Source organism: Carya illinoinensis, chromosome 10 (genome assembly GCF_018687715.1).
Source record: "Carya illinoinensis cultivar Pawnee chromosome 10, C.illinoinensisPawnee_v1, whole genome shotgun sequence".
Classification (NCBI taxonomy): domain Eukaryota; kingdom Viridiplantae; phylum Streptophyta; class Magnoliopsida; order Fagales; family Juglandaceae; genus Carya; species Carya illinoinensis.
Genome location: NC_056761.1, coordinates 22116576 through 22130120, shown reverse-complemented (window position 1 = coordinate 22130120; position 13545 = coordinate 22116576). Strand labels below are relative to the sequence as shown.

The following is a 13545-nucleotide window of genomic DNA, read 5'->3' as shown; positions in this document are numbered from 1 at the left end:
ATCGACACAAAATTTGTTAATAGTCGCAGCTTGAGGACAATGAAGAATATTTTTAAGAAAAAAATGATTGCTATGATAGTGGAGAATGGATGAACTAGTATGTTTAATAGACAAACATGCACCATTACGTACACTAACAATCTCATTACCATCAAATGAGCATTTGGAATCAAGACTCTCAGCATTTTAGTTACGTGAGCATTAGCACCGCTGTCCGCAAGCCATTGACCACTCAAAAATTCTGCATTAATATCAACAACCATGGCTTCTAGTTCTGTAGGAGGATGAAGTCCTTGAAATGAAAAATCCATTTCCTGTTACCCTTGCAAATCTGGCAAGGAGAACAGCCACCAAAGTTGGAAGTGGAAATAGAGCAAATGTCCTTGGTAGATATGGGGAGAGAAGGTTTGATGGAGAAGTTTGGCTTTGTAGCATTGGTGCTCGAAGACCCAGAAAATTGTAGTTTACTTTTCACAGGCTGAAACTTTGGCTGATTGGTGAATAAAGCAAATAAGGATATCTCTAGCGCAGGATTGAGTGGAGCATAACGGTTCAGAATAGTTTCATGATTCATCAATTTAGACTTGAAATCAAAAAAGGACATAGAAGTCTCCCGAGTGTGGAAGGAGTAAGAGGTGATGAATTGTGTAAAAGTAGGATTAAGACCCCCAATAATAAAGGATATAAGATCATCATCATCAACTAGTTTTCCAATAGCAGATAATTGATCAGCCAAGAACTTGGCTTTAGATAGATATGAAGCACAAGTCAAAGAACCTTGTTGAAGATTTTGTAGCTGACATTCCAAATGGCAAATGCAGGATTTTGACTGGGAAGCAAAACGAGCTACAAGAGACTGCCACGCCAAAAATGAAGAGTCCAAACCATAGAGGGAAGCCACCAGTGTAGGAGTAATAGAAGAGATGATCCAACTTAGTAGACGTTGGTCACGACTTTACCAACTGGTGTAGGCTGGATTTACAGACTCACTTTTGGTGGCATCGTCGTCAACAAACATAGCAAGACAAGGGTTAGAGTCATCAATAAAACCAAGGAGATTGTGACTCTTGAAAATAGATTTAAACTAAGCAGTCCATGCAAGGTATTTTGTCTCATCAAGTTTGATAGAGACAAGTTGCATTGGATTGGGGAAAACAATATTGGATGAGGAGGAAGAACTAGACACAAGCATGTTTTAGAAAAGCGGGAGCATGATCTTTAAAGCGTAAGTTAGATTGGCTCATGATACCATGAAAGATAATGGAAAGGAAAGATGGTTTTGGCAAGATGCCAAATCGTGTATATCATTATAATTATATAGATGTTACTGTTGTAGGGATAAACACAACATTACAATAACAACAACCATAATAGCCAGGATAAACACAACAAAGTACAAGTTTGAAAATCAAATAACCTAATTTGTAGGGAGCACGAGATTGAGATCCTTGATATCCTTAACACAAAAATGTTTAAAAAAGAAACAATAAAGAAATATAACACTTATCGGTACCAATCCGAGGTGGATGTAGTATCATTCTTGAGTCTTTTGACTCTTGGTAATATATATACCGAAAATATTACTATGTTTCTTAATTTATACAATTCATTTTGCTCATTTGATGTGGCTAGTGTCATGTGATTTTTTAAAAAAATTAAAAAATATATTCAAAATAAAATAGCATCTGAAAACAAAATCCTAGATTTCCTTTACCATTTTATGCTTGTGTTTTTCACTTTTTTAACAAGTCACATATCACTACATTGTAGTACTACTATATCAAGGGAACAAAATGAGTGATATAAGTTAGGGATATAATATGATTGTCCTACACACACGAGAATATTAAAGTGTAACTAAAAACTCGAACAAATATTGAATAGCACACCAAAAAAATAAATAAAAGTTCCACATGAAAAAAGAAAGAAAAAGAAAAAAAGAAAGAAAGACACCTAGGCCTTGTTTGTTTTTAGAAATGAGATGAGATGAGTTGTGATTAAAGTTGAAAGTTGAATAAAATGTCATTAGAATATATTGTTTTAATATTATTTTTGTATTGGAATTTGAAAATGTTGAATGATTTATTTTAGTTTGAGTGAAAATTTGAGAAAGTTATGATGATGAGATGAGATGAGATAGAAAGTTTTGTGAAAGAATCTTTTAAGAACTATTTTACAATTCATTTTCAATAAACTAATACAATCATACCATTGTGTTATGATTTTGAGGGTTAAAAGTTTAACCAAATTAGTATATGATAATCTTAGAGCTTTTAGATCAATAGTTGGGTTTTAACCATTGGTATGAGAACAGGGACCACGTCATTAGTTCAAGTTACGAAGATGGTGACCTATATGCTAGATTAAAATGTCTTGTTACTATGTATGGATATGGTATTAAGTCAATTAATACTAATAAATGAGTGAAGCCGCTAAAAGGGAAATGACTACCACCAAGTTAGTGTTGATAGAGTGGGCCGCTGTGGACCTCGAATCTAGAAACGTTGTGAAATGTTATAATCGTGAGTGTTTAAGGCTTAACTAAATTAGTATCCAATAGTCATAGGGCTTTTAGATTAATGTTTGAATTAAAGATTGGGTCTTGAACACACTGTATTAAAAATAAATTTCAATATTATAAATTTAACAATTATTTTATGTAAAGCAATAAAATAGTTGCAAAATAGTTATAAGTAGATTATTTTCTAAAAGAAATAGTAATTTGAAAGAGAAATGCTACAAAAAAAACCTTTACACCACACACATCCATTAACAAACATGTGATTTATCATTTTTGTCATTTTATTTATATATATAAATATTTAAGTACTAAGATAAAAGGCAAAATTGAGAAACCAGACCATGATTAGGTGAAAATGTGGTGTAAAAGCTTGTACATAGAATTTCTCATCTCAAAAAAGTTTTACTATTCATAAGTCTCATACACCACATATCACATAATTTTTTATTTTTTTATTTTTTTTAATTTTATTATTCTTAAAATAATTGAATTATTCTATTCATAATCTATATATCACGTATTTAGTAAGAGAAAAAAATTTAAAAAAATAACAAAAGAAATTATGTGAGGTGTACGAGACTTGTGAATAGATTTTTTTTCTTTTTTATTTTTGGGAAAAAGCCATGATCCTGTCGCCATATATACTTTAACGAGCAGCAGTAATCTAAAAATCTTCTTCCGCTTGGCCCATATGCCTCCATTCGTCATTACTATCGACAGAGTTTTTGGTTCCTTCTTTGTTTTGAACTTCTTTCTCGCCGTACACTTGAGCATTATTCTCCTTGCAGCTTTGACCAGCCAAAATGCCTGCTGTCGGAGGAGTTCCTGCGGATGGTGTGCCAGGCAAGGTGTACACGGGGAAACTTACTCCATTTGTAACCGTAGCGTGTATTGTCGCAGCCACGGGGGCCTTGATTGTCGGTTATGATATTGGAATTTCTGGTAAAGAATACGCACTTCGAATGGAAATCCTAATCAAACATCGAAATCGTTTTGCTTTTAATCTAAATTATGATTATGAGTTGACAGGTGGAGTGACGTCAATGGACCCGTTTTTGAAGAAGTTCTTCCCGTCGGTGTACCGGAAGAAGCATGAGGAATCATCCACCAACCAGTACTGCCAATATGACAGTGAGACGCTGACAATGTTCACGTCGTCCCTGTATTTGGCTGCTCTGCTTTCATCCATCGTGGCGTCCACTGTGACACGTAAATTCGGTCGCAGGTTGTCCATGCTCTTGGGCGGCCTGCTCTTTTGCGTGGGTGCCATCCTCAATGGCTTTGCCCAAGCCGTCTGGATGCTTATCGTCGGCCGAATGTTACTCGGTTTCGGTATTGGGTTTGCTGGACAGGTATTTTTTTGTTTTTTTCTCTGTTCCGTGATCTGGGATATCTTTTTTTTTTTTTTTTTTTTGGAGTAGTTTCTTATATATTTTTTGCTGCCTTGGATCTTGAATCTTCCTAAGGTTGGAAATTCTTGGTGCTTTTATTTTGGTTCAGTGAACGTTGTGTGGAGGAAAAGAACCAAAAATAAATTAATAAAATGCTGTCCGAAAACAAAACTAAACACAATAGTTTATTCCGTTGGGTCTTCAGATTGGCCGAAACTGTACTTTTTTACATTCAGATCTTCTTATATTGTTTTGAAGTGATTTCAGGTATTCTAAGGGAATAGTAGCATAAAAATTAGCGAATAGTTTTAGTATTTGTGCCTTCATGTATATATATGTATACTGTTCGATGCGGATATGGGGTTTTTAGGTTCCATTTCTGTGATTGCTTAATGGTTGTGGAGATGTGGGCTTCTTCTACTTGTCACTGTTTCCAGTCTTTCGGAATCTTTTTCTAAATAAATAGAAGGAAACACTTCGGGAAGGAAAAGATGGACACGATTCGTCCCTCCCCAGAAACCAAAGAGGACTTTGGACTAACTGGAACTGCAGATCACTGTTTTCATTACAATTCATTGAGAAAAGTCTCCATGATATAAATGACCTCACTGCTCTCACTGCTGTGTTCTTTGACTTCCCCTCAATAATTTACTTGAAGAATCCACAACGTATGGATAATGATTTTTGTCTTTTCCAAGGAGCATGGCAACTTGACAACTAGGCGTTGGATAGAGTATTGAAGCTAAACATCAATATTGATTTTATAAAAATTTATATGGATGACAATAAGTTACAGTGCACTCTCTCTCTTCTTTGTGATCTTCAAGTTCGGACAACGTGGGATATTTTCTTAAATTAGGTTGGTGTCGTTCATACATGCACAGAGGAGATCTGTTTTCGCAAGTATTGATTTGGAAGTGAATCTGGTCACTTCTTCTGTACGTGCAGTCAATTCCTCTCTACATCTCTGAGATGGCCCCTCACAAGTATAGAGGAGCCCTAAACATTGGTTTGCAGTTATCAATCACAATTGGTATCCTTATTGCCAATGTGTTGAACTACTTCTTTGCAAAGATCAAGGGTGGGTGGGGATGGCGCTTGAGCTTGGGTGGGGCCATGGTTCCTGCCCTCATAGTCACCGTTGGATCACTTGTCCTTCATGATACCCCCAACTCTATGACTGAGCGGGGCCTACACGTTGAGGCCAAAGAGAAACTCAAAAGAATTAGGGGCGTAGATGATGTCGAGGAAGAATTCAGTGACTTTGTTGCTGATTGTGAAGCATCAAAACTAGTGGAGCACCCTTGGAGAAACTTGTTGCAAAGAAAATATAGGCCTCACCTCTCTATGGCAATCCTAATTCCCTTCTTTCAGCAACTCACTGGGATCAATGTTATCATGTTCTATGCACCTGTTTTGTTTAACACGATTGGGTTTGGAAGCGATACTTCCCTTATGTCGGCGGTGTTTACCGGAGGTGTTAATGTTGCTGCAACCATTGTTTCTATTTATGGTGTTGATAAATGGGGAAGGAGATTTCTTTTCCTCGAAGGTGGAATTCAAATGCTCATATGCCAGGTAACTATTCATAATAAAAATTTTAGTCCCAAGATCAAGACTTGTTGCCTGAACTTAAAAGGTTTTAAGTGGGAGAAAGATAGACATGAAATAGGTCCTACAATATTTATTGTTGCCTATACAAATACTCCAAACAATATTAAACGAACAATAAATATTTCAAGTTTACTTCATGTATCTCTCTATCACTTGAGACCCTAAAGTTCGGAATCTCGGATAATAACTTAAAGGAGATTTTTTTTGTACTGACGTTAATTAGTTGACCTATGATTATACGGTTTTTATCTGTCTGTGCAGGCTATTGTTACAGCTGCAATTGGTGCTAAATTTGGAGTGGATGGAGATCCTGGTGAGTTGCCCAAGTGGTATGCAATTGTTGTGGTGCTTTTCATTTGCATCTATGTTGCCAGATTTGCATGGTCTTGGGACTTGGCATCTTGGTGCCTAGTGAAATCTTCCCTCTTGAAATCCGATCTGCTGCTCAGAGTGTCAACGTGTCTGTCAACATGATTCTCACGTTTGTTATTGCTCAAAGCTTCTTATCAATGCTGTGCCACAAGAAGTTCAGGTTATTCCTCTTCTTTGCCTTCTATGTGTTGGTGATGACCATTTTTGTCTACTTTTTCCTGCCTGAGACAAGGGGTATCCCAATTGAAGAGATGGGCAGGATTTGGAAGACCCACTGGTACTGGTCCAGATTCGTGGGCGATGATAATCGCCCGAACGTGGAGATGGGCATGGGAGCAGCCCAGGCTATAAAAAACGTGGGTTAGCATTTTTGTTTTCCATATAAAGGGCTTTCTCAATCTGTCAACAGATCGTGGTCCAGCCTATTATGGACCCACACATATATACCAATCCATTCAGAAGGAAATACAGATTCAATATGGATTTATTGCTTTGATACATTATATTGATAGCAATTACTTCAATCCCAACCTGATCCCGGTAAACTTATCAAAAAAAAAAACCTGATCCCGGTAAATAGGAAAATGCTACTCTTTTTTCTAGTGACTTTTGATGAGAGTTATTGATGAGATTTTTTTATTTTATTTTTTTACTTAATAATTAAGTAAGGGTGTTTTAATAAAGTTGTGTATTTTTTTTAAAAAAAAAAAAAAATCTAAAAGTGTTTAAAAAAATACATGTAAAAAAAAGCAAAAAAAAAAAAAAAATCAAATTATAAGTTTAAAAAAAAATACATATAAAAAAACAAAAAACATAAAATCAACTAGCGGGAACTACCATCCGTGACTGTAAAGCCACCCATAGGCAAAAGTGCCGCAATATTTTAATCACAGAGTGGAGTAATGGGATTCTTTTATGTTTTGGTTTAGGAAGGCAGATGTTCTCACATGCTGAGAACGAATAAATATGGAATTTATTTTAAACGATCACTGAAACAAAAGCACATCTTATTATATTTTATATATGTAGATTCAATGTGAATTCCAAATGTACAAAGCTTTGGACTCACTTCATGTGTCTTTATCGACTGCATTGAGTGCTTAATTATCTAATTGGCTCTTAATGAGACTTTTAATCGGCGTGTCGCTTTATTCCAATCTTATCTCATTAGATGCTAATGTTATGTCCCTTTGTATTAGACGCTTCTCACTATTCTATCCTGTTAGAATTTATTATATACTGCCTGGTACATCGAATGCGTCATTTCCTACCTTCCAACGTTATAAATGCTCCAGAATTTCAAGTCTCGAAGATGCAGGCATCATATCGCATCTTGACACCATTACTCGCGGGCACCATGGCATTTCACGCATTGCTATATTGCCTCCGTTGGGCAGTGGCTCCTTAAGAGCACTCTTGTCAGATTATTTAAATGTAAAAAAATTCTACTTTTTACAACAAAATTGTCTACATTAGATTAGGTAAAATGTAGCTACAGCAGATTTTAGTCACAGTAATTCTAAAACTAAAACTAAATTTGATGTATATTGTAGCACATCAAATCTTTATTTTATTTTTTATTTTTATAACTCTTCTCTTCTAGATATCTCCATTAAACTATGCACCAAATCTTCTGGGTTGATTTGTACACACTATCTTGCATCAAGTGCTCATATTTTGATGAACTATACCGTACATGTCCATTAACCAATTAAATAAATTAGAATATGATTACTAATTAACATATAATAGATAAAATAATAAAATATAATAAAATTAAATAAATTAATAAGTAAAAAATTTAAATAATTATTAATTATTCATTACTATATTATAATAAATAAATAGATAATCTAATGTGAGAATTTATTATGAATAATCAAAAATAAATTTATTTTATATTATTTTATTATATATATATATATAAGCTATTATATATATATATATATATAAAAGCTATTCTAATATGTGAGGATTTATATGAATAGAATAATTAAAAATAAAATTTATCTCATATTTATTAAAAATATCTTTTAACTTTTGCTAATTATTGAGGATGCTCTTAGAGTTGAAAATGCCTAACTTGTGGTCAAGACCTGGGATCAATCAGCTTTAGTTGCCCGTTCACTCAACATATACATACATACATACATGCATACATAATCTTTGTATGTATGCATAGGAAGCAATCTCGAAATATTGTCGGCCCTTCGCATATAGTTGCATCATCTTAATTGCATTTTGTACAGGAATACAAGGATGAAATAGTTCTTAGGAAAAGTTTGGAGAGTGAGATGAGATTCATTATAAAAAAATAATTTTTTACATCACTTAAATTCGTCGTAAAAAATATAAAACACATCGCTAATATTCTATAGAAAAAAAAACATATTAATATGAACCCCAATCGACTTGCTTTGAAACCCAACAATAATATTGAAAAAACAAGAAAGCCAAAATCAAGTCTATGAATAGAGAATCTAGACCCGTTGAGATCCCTTTTCAAGAACCTAGATTATATTAAAATCTAGACCCATTGAAAAACCTGTCTCAAGAACCCAGATTATAAGGAGGAACGCTACAAAGGTTGTGATTTATCTTTGATAAGTTCAAACGGTCAATCAAGAACAAGAAGAGATAAACTCAACTCACAATGAATAAATTCATCAATTTCAATAATGTCTTACCCCCTCAAATGAGGCTACAAGTGGTTTAAATAACAATATCCAAAACCCTAAGTAAGCCGCGGGTACTGTAGCGTGAACAGTGCCGGGCTACAATACTTCTAAAACTCTAGTTTACTTTAAATAATAACTTTTCAAATATGCCCTTGGCCAAAATATAAGGCCTTCCCAAAAACCCTAATTCATTAGAAATAAGATATATGTGTGGGCTGACATCCTCAAGCCCACTTATTCTAAACTATGTAAATAAGCTCTTTTAATAAAATAAATAAGTCCAAGGCCTTCAATAACAATAAACCCAAGTCGGGTCTTTTGTAGTATATCATGTGGATGAAAACTAGATCTCTTATTTTCAAGTCCATTTTTAATGTTGGACTCTTGCTAAACACGTCTCAAGTGGATTTCACCCATCCTTACATAGCTTTCTTCATCTTTCTAGCTCTTGATATTGTAATTGTCCATTCTGAAACTTGCAAAGGATCTTTACGACTTGGCCCCACTTTGGGGCCATCATTCCCCCTCTCCTCAAAATGATTCAACCTCGAATCTCCACCTGGATCAAAGGAAAAAAGATCAGTAATATTGAAAATAGCAAACATATGATACATACCTAGAAGATCCACTAGATATGAAGTATCATTAATTTTATTAAGTATTTGGAAATGTCTATCCAAGCTTCTTCTTTCATCAACAGGTAAATGTATTAAATCAAAATGAATAAGTGGGTTAAAACCAAAAACAACTTCAAAAGATGGATGAGGAATAGTAGTATGCATGGTCTTATTATATGAAAACTCTAATAATGACAAATGATACTCTCGCAAATGTTCATGCAACAATTCAATGAATGGAAAATGATACTCCTATAAACATTTATGAAATATATCTAAAGTCTTCCTTACATCAAAATGATCACTCCAATTATATGCGAACTCAATGAATGGTAAACCATACTCCTAAAAATATTCATGCAATACGCCTAAACTCTTCTTTACACCAAAGGGACCATTCCAATTATATGCAAAGTCAATAAATGACAAGTAATACTCCCACCAATGGCCATGCAACATGTCTAAAGTTCTCTTTACACCAAAATTTCCCAACAAAGCACCTTCATGTGCTCCAAGAACAAGCAACTCATGCATAGAACTATTAGGTACAAAAAATCTATTATCTCTAAACAAGTACAAATCTAGTCTATAGAGATGAGCAAACGATACTATCTCACATACTCCATGCACACCAGCCAAGCCATCATCATTAACATACAATTTCTTATTATATTCAAATCTCAATAATTTTGTATCTAAAATGATGACAAGGACACACCTTTTTGCTAAAGTATCAAATACAAAATTTTCTTTACCTTATGTGTACTTGATTACATAAGGAAATTTCTCAATGAATTGCACCCATTTGGCATATATTTTATTCAACTTACAGTGTCCTTTCAAGTGCGTCATGAACTCATGTTCTTCAAAGAAAGGTCGAGTAGGGATTGTCACACCTGACATAAAATCAATGTAATGCTCTATCTCTCTAATAGGTGGCAATCCACTAAACACTCCGTTAGGAATTACGACCTTAGATCCCTGCAACAAAGATGTTGAACCCAAGATTTCAAGATTTGTGTAATTAAATATCTACACATGAATTTTGATGATAACAAATGAATTCAAAGAATAAAGAAGTCTCAAGCTCAAGTTGTCTACACAATGGAGTCAAGTACATCAAGGAAAAAAACATGAGCAAGAAGGGAATAAGTTCACATTAAAATTATAGAGTAATGTTGTAAATCTCTTAAAAATTTGAAATTAGGATTAAGGCTCAAAATTAATATTTTATCATAAAGCATTAAAATACATTTTCTACATGTGCATGAATATTTTGAAAATTAAATTTAAAAATTTTGAAAGATGATTGATTGTCATCCTTCACATGTGCATACCTTGATTAAAGGGTTGAACTTTGAAAATATTAAAGACGATTGATTATCATCTTTCACATGTGCATGTTTTATTTGAATTTTTTTTCAAAAGTGATTGATACTTTTTTTGACTTATGCAAAAAGTAGATATTTTTGTTTGAAATATTTGAAAAGTAAAGTATGTTCCTTTTGTCATATGCAAAAAGTAAAAAGATTAAGTTTGAAAAATTTGAAAAGTAAAGTGTGCTCCTTTTGTCATATGCAAAAAGTAAAAGATTAGGTTTGAAATATTTGAAAAGTAAAGTGTGCTCCTTTTGTCATATGCCAAAATTAAAAGATTAGGTTTAAAGTTTTTGAAAAATGAATGATGTTATCTTTGACAATTAAAAAAGAAGAACCTTTTATTTGAATTTTTTGAAAAAGTGAATGATGTTGTTGTCTTTGACATGTGAATCTTTTTAAATTTGAATATGAAATCTCATATGCCTATAAATAGATCATTTGAGAGCTTCACATTCACAACACCAAGAGCATACAACATTCATTCAAAGATTTTATTATCTCTTCTCTAAGCATTGAGCCTTAATTCTTGTTCATTTTGAGAGATATAATTTGTGCTGTATTGTTCTCATTGAGGAGTGTTTTCTGATAACCTACCCACTATCAGCTCTTGTATCAGTAAAAGGGTGTGTATAACCCTTGTGCGTGTAGAAAGTGTTCTACACAGGGAATAGTTGAATCACCACGTGTAAGGTGATTGCAAGTGTAGAGGGTGTTCTCCACGGATCATTTGTAGCGGTGTTGTTCAAAGGTGTAATAGGTTTCTATCTCCACCTGAAGGAGGTTGAATAGTGAATTTGAGGATCCTCAAGGGGTAGCTTGAGGCCAGGACGTAGGCAGTGGAGCCGAATCTCGTTAACATACTGAGTTTACTTCTCTCTTACCCTTACTATTTATATTTATTACTGTTTCGTATTTTGTTTATATTTTATATTGTATATTTGATTTATAATTGTTATTTTTTTTAAATACAACTAAATTCATCTCCCCTCTTGTATTAGTCATCTGGAAAGAGATAACAATACTAGGCAAAGATTCATTAAATCTATTAGTAGTAAAATTCGTCTTAATATAAAAACTCACTTCTCGCTTTGTTTTTCTCTTACTTTCCTCACTCCTACTTTCTTTTCATTCTCATTTTTCTTTTCACTCTCTTTTTTTCTCTCACTCTCTTTTTCCTTTTCACTCTCTTTTTTCTTTTCACTCTCTCTCTCTTTTCTTCAATCTCTTTATTCTTTTCACTCTCTGTTTTCTTTTCACTCTCTATTTTTTCTTCACTCTCTTTGTTCTTTTCACTCTCTCCTTCTCTTGAGGTTTTGGCCTCACTATTTCTTTTTTTCTTAATCTCACTTTCACTCTTTCTTTTTTGATCAATCTCACTTTCTCCCTCTCTTTTTTGATCAATCTCACTTTCTCTCTTTCTTTTTTGATCAACCTCACTTTTCAACTTCAGTTAGTCCTCATGGACCTGTGTTGGAGTTAAAGGAGTAAGTTTAATTGTTTTTCCATCCTTTTCAAAATCGTACATGTTCCTAAACCTATCATAGATCAGTCTCCTATCACATTGCCACGGCCTCCCCAACAAAATATGGCCAGCATGCATAGGCACTACATCACAAAATACCTCATCCTTGTACCTCCCAACTGAAAAAGATACTAACACTTGCTTATTTACCCTAATCTTCCCACAATCATTTAACCACTGTAACTTGTATGGTCTAGGGTGTTTCAAAGTAGGTAAATTCAATTTCTCAACTAAGGTAGTGCTAGCAACATTAGTACAACTTCCCCCATCAATGATCATACTACATACCTTGTTGTTGATGTAACATCTAGTATGAAAAATGTTCTTCTCTCTCTGCTTCTCTGTATCATCTATCTTACTATGTGTATTGACAGTACGCCTGACAACAAGAGACTCACCATATTCCTCATTCTTATACTCATGTTCAATATTAGGTTTACGTCTCCTTCTATCTCCCCCACTTTGTAGATTTCTAATCAATGCACCTTATTAATCCATCCTATTCCTCACTTTTTCCAACCTCAAATTTAACCGCTCAAGTTGTTGTTGCATAACTTGCAACACAAATGAATTATTTGACATCTCCTTTGGTTATGAGTCACTTTAATAAGACATTGTATGTGCTGCACAAAAAGAATGTTAGTGAAAAAATACCTCACACGCTCTCCCTTACATGTTTACACTCAAATAATGGCACTTTACTCGTGTATCACTCTAAATTGACTTTTTCCGATAATGATCTCACACTCTCTTTGATTTTATGTCAAGAGTTTTCCCACTCAAGTTCTTTCAGAACTAATTGAACTAAATCAAGACAATATAACTTTGTTTTTATCCCAACTAGTAATTAGGTCCTAGAAACAAGAACAAAAGAAACACGGAATGAATAAAATGACAAGAAAATCAAGGAAATTATTGGAATGAAAGGGTAACTATAAGACAGGGTACCAACTAGAAACAGATAACAAGAGGTAATTCAGCCCCTTTAAGGACAAGATCCAATCAACAAATTTCTTTCTTTCTCTTTTATTGTAACTATAGCAACCACTAAATATGCTACCTCTACTTTCCTTCTGTCTCTTTTTTTTTTAATTTTTTTTTCAAATTTTTTTTCTTTTCCTTTCTTTTTTTTTTTCTTTTTTTTCTTTTCCTTTCTTTTCTTTTCTTTTCCTTTCTTTTCGTTTTCTTTTCTTTTCTCAACAATTCAACCACAAACATGAATATTCAATTGTGATAATCAAACAATTGAATTCAAACACATACAAATTGACAAAAAATAGAAGAAAATCAATGAAACCCTAGAAATTTCAAACCCTAGATGGTGCAAATTTTGGCAGCCCTAGGAAAAATGAATTTTTGTGCTTTTTTTTTTTTGGGCAATCCTAAAACATTGAAGCCCTAGAATTAACGATACAATAAATAAAAAGATAGAATTAGACCTGATTGGAAAC

General features: G+C 33.7%; 1 pseudogene; it reads left to right on the top strand.

Annotated features, from left to right (window-relative positions):
- The first annotated feature begins 3201 nt into the window (after positions 1-3201).
- Positions 3202-6422, top strand: LOC122278199 (annotated as a pseudogene).
- Positions 6423-13545: the final 7123 nt, after the last annotated feature.